Here is a 13,401-nt window from a genome sequence, read left to right as displayed (position 1 = left end):
TAGCGATTGGCAAACAATTTTACAGCTCCACCTAATAGAGGTTGATTGAAGGATTCTTACAATCCCTCGTTGCTTATTCTTCAATCGATTTTCGATTTTTTTTTACGTGAAAGAGTATCTTTGAGTAGGGGTGAGCATAATTCGGGGAAACCCGAATTAACCGAATTAACCGATCAATTTCGGTCGGTTCGGTTCGGTTAAAAAATAGGTCGGTTCGGTTCGGTTATGGATGTACCAAATTTCGGTTAATCGGTTATCGGTTCGGTTAAGAGAAATTTTAATTCGGTTAACCGAATTACCCGAAATAATAATAAATTAAAATTTAAATATAAACTAATAATATATATATATACGCGGGATGGGGGAAAGATTATTCTAAGAGAAATTAAAATTATGAATTGAGTTTTAAGATTATTTTTATTACGTAAAAATAAGACTAAAGTTTGAGATTGCGTAAAAATAAGACTAAAGTTATAATTATAATCTATTTTTAATAATTAATTTAAAATAAATTCGGTTAACCGAATTACCCGAAAAGGTAATTCGGTCGGGTGAGGTTCGGTTAACATCTCTTATTCGGTCGGTTCGGTTAATAAAAATCATTAACCGAAAATTTCGGTTAATTCGGTTAATTAACCGAATTTGACCGAACCGACCGTTTGCTCACCCCTATCTTTGAGGCAATTATCTTTACTTTTTTTCTAATTTCAGTCACTAATGAGATCTTCTCTTCTTTTGTTATTTCTTTTCTTATTACTATTATGATTTTGTGTTTCACATTTGTAGACTTAATATATGCATTTTTTTGTGTTTTATGTTTTCATTTCCAAGTCTTAGAATATAACAATTCTTTTTTGAAAAAAAAAATACAACTACATGGATTTTAGTCTAGTTTGGAATCACACCCAAAATTGTATGATTTCTTAATGCACTGTATTGTGCTAGTGGTTTCTACTAGTTGTAGGTTGTGACTTAGAAATTATCTGGTTGAAATAAATTTGTTGGAAAAAAAAAAAATGAAAACGTGTACTTCACCTATGTAACACAAATTATTTGTCAATCCCAAGTTCAGATAAAAGAGTAAGGTTATATTAGGTAGCTGATAGCCAACATAAAACTTTATCAAATTATATTATCATGAATTCTTACCAAACTCACATTGATCAAATGAATAGACTGGGTCAGTATAAAAAAGAGAGGGTTAATAAGTTAGTATAATAAACTAAGATTAAATAGGTAACTTTGTCACGTCTCGAACTCGGAAATAGGTCGCAGGATGTGATTTAGTAACCTAACATATCCCTGTATTATACAATCGTTCATGATACTATACAATGTAAGGGTCCGACCCCGTAGGGTTCATGTATACCCTATACACAATCACATACACCATATACGCAGCGGAATAAATCAACTAATACATTCATAAACCATACCAGAGTCTATACAAAACAATATTTAGTTCCCCAAAAACACATAACAAACCCCGGGTGTCTACATAACCCAAAATGACAACCCGTCAAAGGACCAGTACTTACACGAGTACTTCTATATAGCTAACCAACCACCACTCTCCTGATACGCTAGGACGCTAGTGTCAGCTACTCGAAGGACCTGAAAAATATTTGTATGATAAGGGTGGGACACCTCTCAGTAAAGGAGAAACATGTTATATCAGTGTGTGGATACATGAGTGTTATTTCAACAGTAAACATACATTTACCAATATTTTCACAAATACAGTTCCAGTATACATATGATACGAAAGCAATACGATCTGTCATCGTCACACCTTTCGACCTAAGCCAGACTGTCTGGTGGTATTTCACACCCTTCAACAAAAGTTGGTACCCCGAGCAACCTGGCATAGCATAAGCCCCCATAGTGTTGAACTGGTGTAAGTCTGGTGTCTCACACCCTTCGGTAAAAATCGGCCGATCTAGTGGTATTGCGCACCGTTTGGCAAAAGTCAAACTACAAAACCTATGGTCTTATTCCAATTCGGTTCAATATCGCAGCCTACGGCGTTTAATGCGGCCCACTTTGATATATTCCCACTGGTATTATCTCGCCATGGCTTTTTTACAAAAAACTGGATCATTTTGGAACTCACGTCCCTATAGCACATTTAAATAATTCACAGCCTACGGTAGTTAACTGGCACGCTTTACTACAAAATACATTATTCAAATCCATCATCTCATTCCACATTCATTTGGGTAAACAAACAATCACATATCAAGTGTTCCAAAAATACATTTTAAAATAATCAAATGCACGATCATCTCTATATCATATTTTATACCAATATAAAGTTTTCCAACAGAAATGGAGATGATACCTGAAATCCCCAATTTTTTCAAAAACAGTAAATCGAAAATCCCATAATTTCACCCGATAGATTTTCCCAAATAAGTAACCAAAATATCCGCAGAATCGTAAGCTACAGTTTTACCGATTCAGATTTCAAAAACAACTAATATAAATAGAAACCCCTTACCTTTCCCAAAAATTGAAACACAAACTTAATCGGTCCAAAACAACAACACGGGAACCCGAAAACCTAAAAATTTAAGAACAATACTTCAATATATTCATGACTACTACATATCTACCAAACTAGAAATGAAATCGGACACTTATCTCGATTTTGGATCAAAACCCGAAAATCCTCGAAACGAAATTTCGATCCGCTATAAACGTAGATATTCTCCTCTTGATCCACGTGATAACATCAGATCGTCGTTTCGGGTAACAGATAGCCTAAAAACCTAGAGAGAGAAAGAAAGAGATTCGAGTTCTAGAGAGAGAGAAAGATTTGAGTTTTCTTAGCGATGAAGAAATGAAAAATGATATTTATAGCCCCTTTTGATCCAGTCCAATTCATCGACGAGACGACGCCTTCGTCGACAAATCATCTACGCATTTCGTCGACGAACCGGTTCCTTCGATGACGAACCCTATTCCGATATTTTACAACTCGTTCAATATCTCTTCGTTGACAAAACTCTGGATCTCGGCGACAAAGAGTAGAAGGGCCTTTGTCGACGAGAACAATGGTTTCGTCGACAAGAATAATGGTTTCGTCGATGAAGCCTACTAAATTTACCTTTTTACCCTTTTGTTATTTATTAAATCTGAGATTCTCGGGTCGGGTTCTTACAACCTCCCCTCCTTTCAAAAATTTCATCCTTGAAATTTGTAATCTCTCACTAGATAACTCATCCACATACCAAAACGTATACCCGACTCTAGAAAGAGCCAGTAGCCACCAACATAGCAATCTCGTCCCAAATATATAACATACCCTCACTTATGGCGAAGGAATACCGTGGTTACATACACAGTTCACAAAACTCTCCCAGAGACAACCACACATTAATACTCTAAATAGATACATCAAATACTTTCTTAAACCATACCTGTAGACATTAACCTCAGAACAAATGTGGATATTTCCGGTATATTTTCGTCTCCAATACCCAAAAAGCCTCCTCAACCGCATGATTCTGCCATAGTACTTTCACTAACAGTATCTCCTTGGTACGTAGCTTCTGCACTTTCTGGTCCAGAATCTGAACGGGTATCTCCTCATACGCCAAAGCATCCCCAATCTCTAAGGATTCATAACTAATCACATGTGACGGATCCGACACGTACCTCCTCAACATAGATATGTGGAATACATCGTGGATCCTAGAGAGCGCTAGAGGTAGTGCAATCATGTAGGCTATTGGACCCACTCGTTCGAGTACCTCAAATCGTCTAATATATCTCGTGCTCAGCTTTCCCTTCTTTCCGAACCTCATCACCCCTTTCATCGAAGCAATTTTTAGGAATATCTTACCCTCTACCTCGAATTCCAACTCACAACGACGAACATTCATGTAACTCTTCTGCCTACTCTGAGCAAATTTAATCATATCCCTGATCAATCTGACCTTCTTAGAAGCCTATTGTATGAGTTCGGGACCCAATATCTATCGTTCACTAACCTCGTCCCAATATAGAGGAGATTGACATCTCCGACCATACAATGCTTCGAACGGTCCCATCCCAATACTAGCTTGGAAGCTATTGTTATAGGTAAATTCCACTAACGGTAGAAACTGAATCCAACTACTGCTAAAATCTAACACGCAAGCCTGTAACATATCCTCCAAGATCTGAATCGTCCTCTCTGACTGTCCGTCAGTCTGGGGGTGAAACGCTGTACTGAAAGTAAGCTTCGTCCCCAATGCCTCCTGTAAGCTCTTCCAAAATTGAGAATAAATCTCGGGTCTCGATCTAAAACAATAGACACTGGTACCCTGTGCATTCTAACTATCTCCTGCACGTATAGATCTGCTAGCCTACTCAAGGAGTAGTTATCCTCCATTGGTACAAAGTGAGTAGATTTCATCAACTCGTCCACGATCACCTAAATTGCATTCTATCCATGGAGTGCTGGTGGTAACCCGATGACAAAGTCCATAGAGATGTGCTCCCATTTCCACTCTGGGACGCTCAATGGCTGCAACGACCCTGTCGGCCTCTAATGTTCAACCTTTACCTGCTGACATGTGATACCCCATGGATGAAAGACTTAAAAAGATTAGATGTTACTACCCATATCAATAAGGTGCACCTTTCTTTTCGGGAGCCTTCCCATAAGAACTCCATAGTTAAGTGTGCTTGGCTTGGAGCAATCTTGGGATGGGTAACCACCTGGTAAGTTTTCTCAGGAAGTGTGTGAGGACAAAACACACTGAAAAGGACACGTGTTGGTTTGTGGGGCCAGTCATTAGTCTGATAAGGCTCCCCCCTGTTGTCTGCTCTAAGTGGAGGAGGAGAGACGCAGTGCTCCCTGGTAGACCCAGGTTGGGGCGTTACAAATGGTATCAGAGCCAACACCCAGCCGAAAGTGTGATGAGATTCACATCGCTTGGGTTTGGAAATGTGGGTTCACAACGAGGACGTTGCGTTCTATAAGCGGGGGAGAATGTGATACCCCATGAATGAAAGACTTAAAGGATTAGATGTTACTATCCATATCAACAAGGTGCATCTTTCTTTTCGGGAGCTTTTCCATAAGAACTACATAGTTAAGCGTGCTTGGCTTGGAGCAATCTTGGGATGGGTGACCACTTGGGAAGTTTTCTTAGGAAGTGTGTGAGTGAGGACAAAACACACTGAAAAGGACACGTGTTGGTTTGTGGGACTAGTCATTAGTTCGATAAGGTTCGCCCCCCTGTTGTCTGGTCCAAGTCGAGGAGGAGAGACACAGTGCTCCCTGGTAGACCCAGGTTGGGGCGTTACATGACACGTCAGGCATTGCTCCACAAATCAAGCAATCTTCCTTTTCATGTCACTCCACTAAAAGGATTCATGTAAATCCTGATACATCTTCATGCTACTCGGATGTACCGTATACAAAGAACGATGTTGTAACGTCCCTCAATAAAATACAACATAATAAATAAATGGTCGACCCGAACCCGTGGGTAACGGGGACACCTGTCATACACAGCGGAAAACCTAGCAGCAGTAAATATAAAAATCCATACATCCATCCATCAAACATAATAATCATACCAGAGCTTTTATAACATTATGATACTGTACTACCATACATCATCTTATACATCAAAATATCTCTAGGGTCAAACACAAAATAATTCTAACCCTAGTACAAAATCTTACCCTCCTCACGGGGTAATCTCACTAATCTCAACGGCGGCCTTGACCCACCGGTCTCTCAGGGACTCCTGAAAAATTTAATAATGTTGGGAGTGAGAGACTTCTCAGTAAGGGAAAGTAAACTATATACAGTTATGTGGCAACATGAATATTTAGTGCAATTATACATATACTGTACATTTTATAAGTCGGAGAACATTCGTCATATCATTTGAAAAAATCATACATTTTCATATATGCTAATAACTCGTAACGTACATAAACATCTGCTATCACTGTAATACTGAAAATCAACCCAGGATGAATAGCTAGTTAATGTCATGTATTACCCCCCATGACAGGTTGTGCAGCCCAAAGGCGGGACCCGACAATGGCTAGCCGACCACTGCCGAATCAACTATGTTTGTAAGTACGATGGGCCCGCCGCACCCTGGTCCGGACTGCCAGGTGGACGTCTATGCTCTACTGAAAGCCTCATCGACTATCCATCTCCCATCCCCTCATGGGACGGTAGCACTAATAAGGCCTCATGCCAAAATCAACCCATAACTACGGTACTGAGCTCCTGGTCTGAACTAAACTAACATCCTGGTTGTGAAAACATAGATACGGCCTCGCGTCGAATCATACATATGGCCTCGCGCTGATAACATAATAAATATTGCCTCGCGCCGATAATATAAGTATGGCCTTGCGCCAAAAACATAAATACGGCCTCGTGCCGAGACATAAATACATGGCCTCGTGCCAAAATCATATAAATACGGCCTCGTGCCAATAACATAAAGATGGCCCACGCCAAATACATGTCAGGTATTTACATTTGAAAATAACTCATTTATCATATATTCGTCAACTCAATATAACATAACTCATTTTTCCAAAATACCTGAAAATGTATTTTACTCGTAAAAGCATTCATATCATATCTCATTTTACGTAAAATAATATTCATGCCACACATGCTCTATTAAAAGTCATACTTCATATTTTAGAATCATGATTTCTAACATCTCATACATACATATACTTTTAAGCATCATAGCAGTATTTTCCCAATCGTACATTTCATTCATAATAAAAGAATATATCATATGTTTTTTTTTAAATAAATCTACTCATAATCAATAATAGTTTGCATGGAAAAGTACTGCTTTAGTTTACTCCTTTACTTGATTACTGAGAAAGCCCCTCTAAAATCCTAGCCTGACCCCCGTAGGATTTTCTACTCAATATCCTGAAACTCAAAACTCCTAGTATTAAATATCCATATTTTCATGCGTACATCAATTTCTATAACTACCTCAAAGTCTAATTTGGCTTAAAAAGCCTTACCTCAACTTTGAGATGATTTTCAACTCCGTTTTCTCGACGATCCACTCCGGCAAACTTGCAGGGAACTTCGCCAGGAGCATCGTGGTAGCCTCAGATCTTCAATCCGGCGTAAAACAAGCCCAAAATCAAAGAGAAAGAGTGAGAGAGCCGAAGAGGAGAGAGAGAGCTTGGAGGAAAATGATAAAAATCCCGGATTTCAACTATTTATAAAACAGGGGATTTCATCGACGAGACCCTGTATTCGTCGACGAGTCCTTCACAAATTTCGTCGACAAAATCCACTCCTCGTCGATGAAATTCAGTCAGCTCAAAAACCCCTCTCGGCATTTCTTCGTCGACGATCGTCGACGAAGACCTGTGTTCGTCGACGAATTCCCTTAAGCCTTCATCGACGAAACCTTGTGTTTGTCGACGAAGCTGGGCAGCTTCCTTCTTTATTTTATTTTGTTTCCATTCCCTTTTCTTGTCCTTCCAGAAATGCAATGTCGTCGATGAACGCGGAGCATTCGTCGACAAAGTCTACGGCCTCCTTCCGTTTCTGTTTCTATTTCTCTCTCTCTTATTATTCAAATTTCCATTTAAATTCGGGTTGTTACAGATGCGCCTCCTCTAGAATCGTCCTCCTTACCCCCTTGTCGTTTGGAACACACAGCCTGATTTCAAACCTCAATACACCTCCCTTGGAGATGTTAAACTCTGTAGCCAGCCTTTGCTACACCTTCTTTACAACCTCGACTAACTCTACATCATTAGCCTGCGCGGCTTTAATCCTCTCTAATAATGTCGGTTGGATCACCAAACTAGCAATGAAAGTCTGATGATTATCACCCACCAACTCCATGCCAAGACTCTCCAGATTTCGTCTGATATGATGCTGACCTACTACTACAGATACTAATGCATGCTCTAACTTCTGAATCAACGCATCAGCTACCATATTAACTTTCCTTGGATGATAGCTAATGGTGCAATCATAGTCCTTGATCAATTCCAACCACCGTCTCTACCTCATGTTCAACTCTTTCTGCGTGAAAAAGTATTTGAGGCTCTTTTGGTCCATGAAGATCTCACACTGTTCATCATATAAATAGTGTCTCTAGATCTTCAGCGCGTACACCACTGCCACCAACTCTAGATCATGCGTGGGGTAATTCTTCTCGTACTCCTTGAGTTTTCGAGAAGCATAAGCAATTACTTTCCCCTGTTGCATCAGCACACATCCCAAACTCTTCAATGATGCATCACTGTAAATCACAAAACCAGCGTCCTTAGATGGGATGGTTATAATTGGAGCAGTGACTAGTCGGTGTTTCAACTCCTAGAAACTCTGCTCGCACTCGTCGGTCCAATAAAATCTCACACCCTTTCTCATCAACCGTGTCAGAGGGCCAGATAACTTAGAGAATCCCTCCATGAGAGATTCTCCTCTTGATCCACGTGGTAACGTTGGATCGTCGATTCGGGTAATAGATAGCTCAAAACCCTAGAGAGAGAGAGAGAGAGAGAGAGAGAGAGAGAGAGAGAGATTCAAGTTCTAGAGAGAGAGATTTGAGTTTTCTTAGCAATGGAGAAATGAAAAATTATATTTATAGCCCCTTTAATCTGGTCCAATTCGTTGACGAGACGACGCCTTCGTCAATGAACTGGTTCCTTTGGCTATGAACCCTATTTCGATATTTTACAACTCGTTCAATATCTCTTCGTCGACAAGGCTCTGAATTTCGGCGACGAAGAGTAGAAGGGCATTTGTCGACGAGAACAATGGTTTTGTTGACAAAGCCTGCTAAATTTACCTTTTTACCCTTTTGTTATTTATTAAATCTGAGATTCTCGAGTTGGGTTCTTACAAACTTGGAATACAGGGACCCTTATAGGAAAAAAATATGGAAATAGTGGAAATAATGTCTATAAGAAAAATTAACTTAAAAAAGATGAAATGGGTAGGAGAGAAAGAGAATTTGAAAAATAAGAATATAAAGTTTCGTACACTGGTAAAGAAAAACATAAAAACAGAGTGAATATTATTATAGATAAAGACTTAAAAAATAGTGTAGTAGATATTAAAAGAATAAGGCATAAAATCATTAAAATCAAGATAGTTTTAGACCTAGAGATAGTGAACATTATTAGTGTGTATGCTCCCTAAATAGGTTTAGCAGAAAATATGAAAATAATAATAATTTTGGGAAGATATGGATAGTATTTTATAAGGGATACCAATGGCCAAAATAATATTCATAGGAGCTTATTTGAATGGTCACATTGGTCAGGATAATGTAGGATATGAGAGGATACATAGAGGCCATGAATATAGAAATAAAAATAAGGTCGATGATACAATCTTAGATTTTGTCATGTCTTACGATTTGGTTATATTGAATACATGCTTCATAAAAAGAGAAGAACACGTAATAACTTTCAAGAGTGGGTACAATAGAAGTTAAATATTTGTTAACTAAGAATGGGGACTGTCTATCTTGTAAGGATTGTAAAGTTATTCCAAGTAAAAGTTTGGTCACACAACATAAAGTCTTAGTATTAGATATACATATTAAAAATTGGAAGAGAAAGAGAAGTATAAATCAACACAAGAGGACTAGATGGTGGAACTTGAAGGAAGATAATATAGTAAAATTCAAAGATAAAATGAACAAAAGTGTTATTGGACAATAGGGGATAAAGTTGATGCAAATATTGTTTGGAATAAAATGGAAAATTTTATCGCAAGGATAGCAAAAGAAGTTTTAAGTGAGTCCAAAGGAAGATACTTGAGTATTAAATAAAATTGGTGGTGGGATCAAGAAGTCCAAAAAGTCATAAAGATAAAAAGAAATTGGTATAAAATATGGCAAAATTGTAGAAATATACAAAATCTTGAAAAAAATATATACAAGCGAGAAAAAATGCAAAAAAAAAAAAAAAAAAAAATCCTATCAATGAAGATAAACATAAAGCTTATGATATACTAAACTAGATACAAAAAGAAAGTGAAAAAGACATTTATAGACTTGCTAGAGTTAGAGAAAGAAAATGCAAAGATTTAAGTAACGTAAAATATATAGAGGACGAGAATGATAATGTCTTAATTAAAGAAGAGGGCAAAAAAGAAAGGTGGGAGAAATACTTTGATAAGTTGTTTAATAAAAAACAAAATGAAATATTGAAATTGGAAGTGACAAATGAAGAGAAGATTAAAATAAGATATTTATTTGCAAAATTAAAGTCCTTGTTGTCAAAATGACATTAAAAAAGATGAAAAGTGGGAAATTTATAGGTATAGATAAAATACCAATTGAAGTTTGGAAATGTTTAAGGGATAAACGCAATTATTTCGTCAACTAATCTATTCAATAATATAATAAAAACCACGAAAATGCTAAAAGAATGGAGGAAAAAGTACGTTAGTACCTTTGTATAAAAACAGAGCAATATTCAAAATTGTAATCACTATTGTGGAATTAAGATTATGAGTCATACTATAAAATTATGGAAAATGGTAATTGAACATAGACTAAGATAAGAAACGAAGATTTCAGAAAATCAGTTTGCTTTTATGCATGGGAGATCAACAATAGAAGTTATTTATCTTTTAGAAAGTTTGATGGAAAATTTTAGGGAAAAGAAGAAGGACTTGCATATGGTTTTTATTGACCTAGAGAAAGCTTATGATACAATAACTAGTGAAGTACTTTGGGGGCATAAGAAAATAAGGGTGATTGCAGTAGATATACGGAGGTCATTAAGGATATGTACGATAGAGTAGTGACTAGCATTAGGATTGTAAGAGGAGATTCTAGAAAGTTCCTTACAACAATAGGTGTACATCCAAGTTCTACTTTGAGTCCTTATCTTTTTACTTTACTAATTGATGAAATTACTAGGAATATCCAAAACAAGATCCCTTGGTATATTTTGTTTGTAGATGATTTCATGTTGATAGATGATAGTAGGAGAGGAGTGGAATCTAAGTTAAAACTTTGGAGAGACACATTAACATCTAAAGATTTTAGGATAAGTAGGAATAAGATAGAATATATGAAACGTAATTTTAGTAATCTAAGGATTAGCCATAGAGAGAAGATTAAATTGGATAATCAAGAGATTAATAGCACTGATAGATTTAGATATCTTGGATTTATTATGCGTTATGGTTCAGAATGCTGGGCAACTAAAAAACAACATATATGAAAAATGAAATTTGCTGAGATAAGTATGGTAAGGTGGATGAGTGGTCTAACATTAAAAGGTAAAGTAAAAAATAAACATATACACAATAATTCAGGCATAGCACCGGTTGAAAACAAGATAAGGGAAGGGCAACTTAGAGAGTTTGGGCATTTGAAACACAGACCTAGTAGAAGACCTGTAAGGAGGAGTGAATTAGTTATAGTTTCTTGCATGAAAAGGGGTAGGGATAGGCCTACAATAACTTAGAAAGAGGTAGTGAGGAATGATTTAATAACCTTTAATCTAATACACGAAAATGCTCTGGATCTGGTGAATTGGTGGAAAAGGATTCATGTAGTCGTTCCCACCTAGTGGGACTTAAGGCTTATTGTTGTTGTTGTAGGAAGCAAACCAATTGTAAATAGTAAAAAATTACATATTGATAATATTCAATAGTCTTCTAAGCAAGTTATATTATAGAAATATAATTCTAAAGCAATAAAAAAAAATGTTATCATATTATTTTTAATAAGATTAAGCATGTTAAAGAATAAAGTGTTCAATGAAACGTAAGTCAGCATCATATATGTTTTCAACTGCAAAGAATATGCATATAACACATAATATTTGTTAGTTTTGGGTAACTTAAGGTTGGTAGCACAAAAACGTCCACAATGGATGGGCTTTAAGATTTAGGGACATCGACACTGAATTTTAGCCTGGGGGTGTGCCGACAAATGAAACATTACATGGCAATTTATCAAAAGAAGAAAGTCAAAAAGAGGTGGACAAAGACTCTAAGAAGATACAAAAGATTGAAAAAGCATAATCCCAGCTTTATTAATTTTTCAAGGGTAAACAAAGGGAAAACCCTAAGAAGCCTACAACATTTGATAAGGATTCAAAATTACACTTGTGCATAGGGAAGGTGGTGCACCAACCATTCTGAGGGAAATTAGTCGACCAACACCCTTATTGACACCCGTTTTAAGAATAGACACCGTTGTGTGTATGTATGCCCTAAACCAAAGAAAAAAAAAAAAGGAAGAAAGATTCCCCTTTTCAGTCATTTATGAAAGTAACTATGTAATCCCAAGATGGGGGGAAATTGGCTATTTTAAATTTTTTATGCGGAATCTTGTTTTATTTTAAATCTTTTAAAGTTTACCAATCACAATCTCTCACAAATATGAAACACAAACAAATAATCAGTGACAGTATTATACCAATACACAGTCCTAGGTATATATGAAACTGAAAATACAATTTAAAATTTTACCTTAAGCAATTTCAATAATCAATCTTGAATTTCAATGATGAACAATTATATTCACAAACCAATATTCAATTAGATATCTCAAGCAAGTAATCTTTTTATGTTTGAATAATCAGCCCACAAAAGTTTTACCTCAGCCAACCACAAACTAAATTTAAGTTTCAGCATTTGCTTGAATTTTTAGTCAAAACCATAAACCATTCAAACCATTAACAATCCAAAAAGCTTATTTGAAGTAATCAAAAACTGAACTCAACGTTCAACATAATTTTCCTAATAAATTCAAAACATACACAACATATTATAAAGTGCAAAATTTAAAGAGATTGGGAAAGAAGAATGAACACCATATTTTTTACAAGGTTCGGCTTACCACCTACATCCTTGCCTCAAGCAACTTGTTGTGAGGATTTACTTTACCCACTCCATTCAATAGGTGGAGTACGCCTCTCTCCGTTGGAAGGTGGAGACCACTCTCTAATGAGAACACCCTCTCGCAAGGCAACGATTCTAATTCTAAACCGTCAAATTGCAAAACCAGCAATATTTTTTTGTACAAGAAAAACACTCTCATAGCAGAGCGGAATTTGTACAATTTAAAGCACTGTATACTTGAAAAATCAATAAGCAATTGAAGCTCATAGAGATTGCAAAGGTATTCTGATTGTAGTACATATAAAATATTTAAAAAATTAAAATCAGAATTCGTTTAGGGCTTTTAGTAAAAACACACAACACCTTTTCAGAGTATGAATCAAGAGTATAGCAAGAATTCAATGTGTATGTGCGAGTATTGGATGCCCCAATTGTGTAAAAATCACCTTTATATATAGTAGGAAATATTCTTACCTGTTGGCCTAACTTCACTTTCAAATCTTATTTTGATGATAACAAATCAAGGTAATTTAACATGTTGTGGTTTAAGTGATGATGTTTTAGGAAAT

This window comes from Malania oleifera, chromosome 12 (assembly GCF_029873635.1).
Source record: "Malania oleifera isolate guangnan ecotype guangnan chromosome 12, ASM2987363v1, whole genome shotgun sequence".
NCBI lineage: Eukaryota > Viridiplantae > Streptophyta > Magnoliopsida > Santalales > Ximeniaceae > Malania > Malania oleifera.
Note: the sequence above shows the minus strand (reverse complement) of the source record.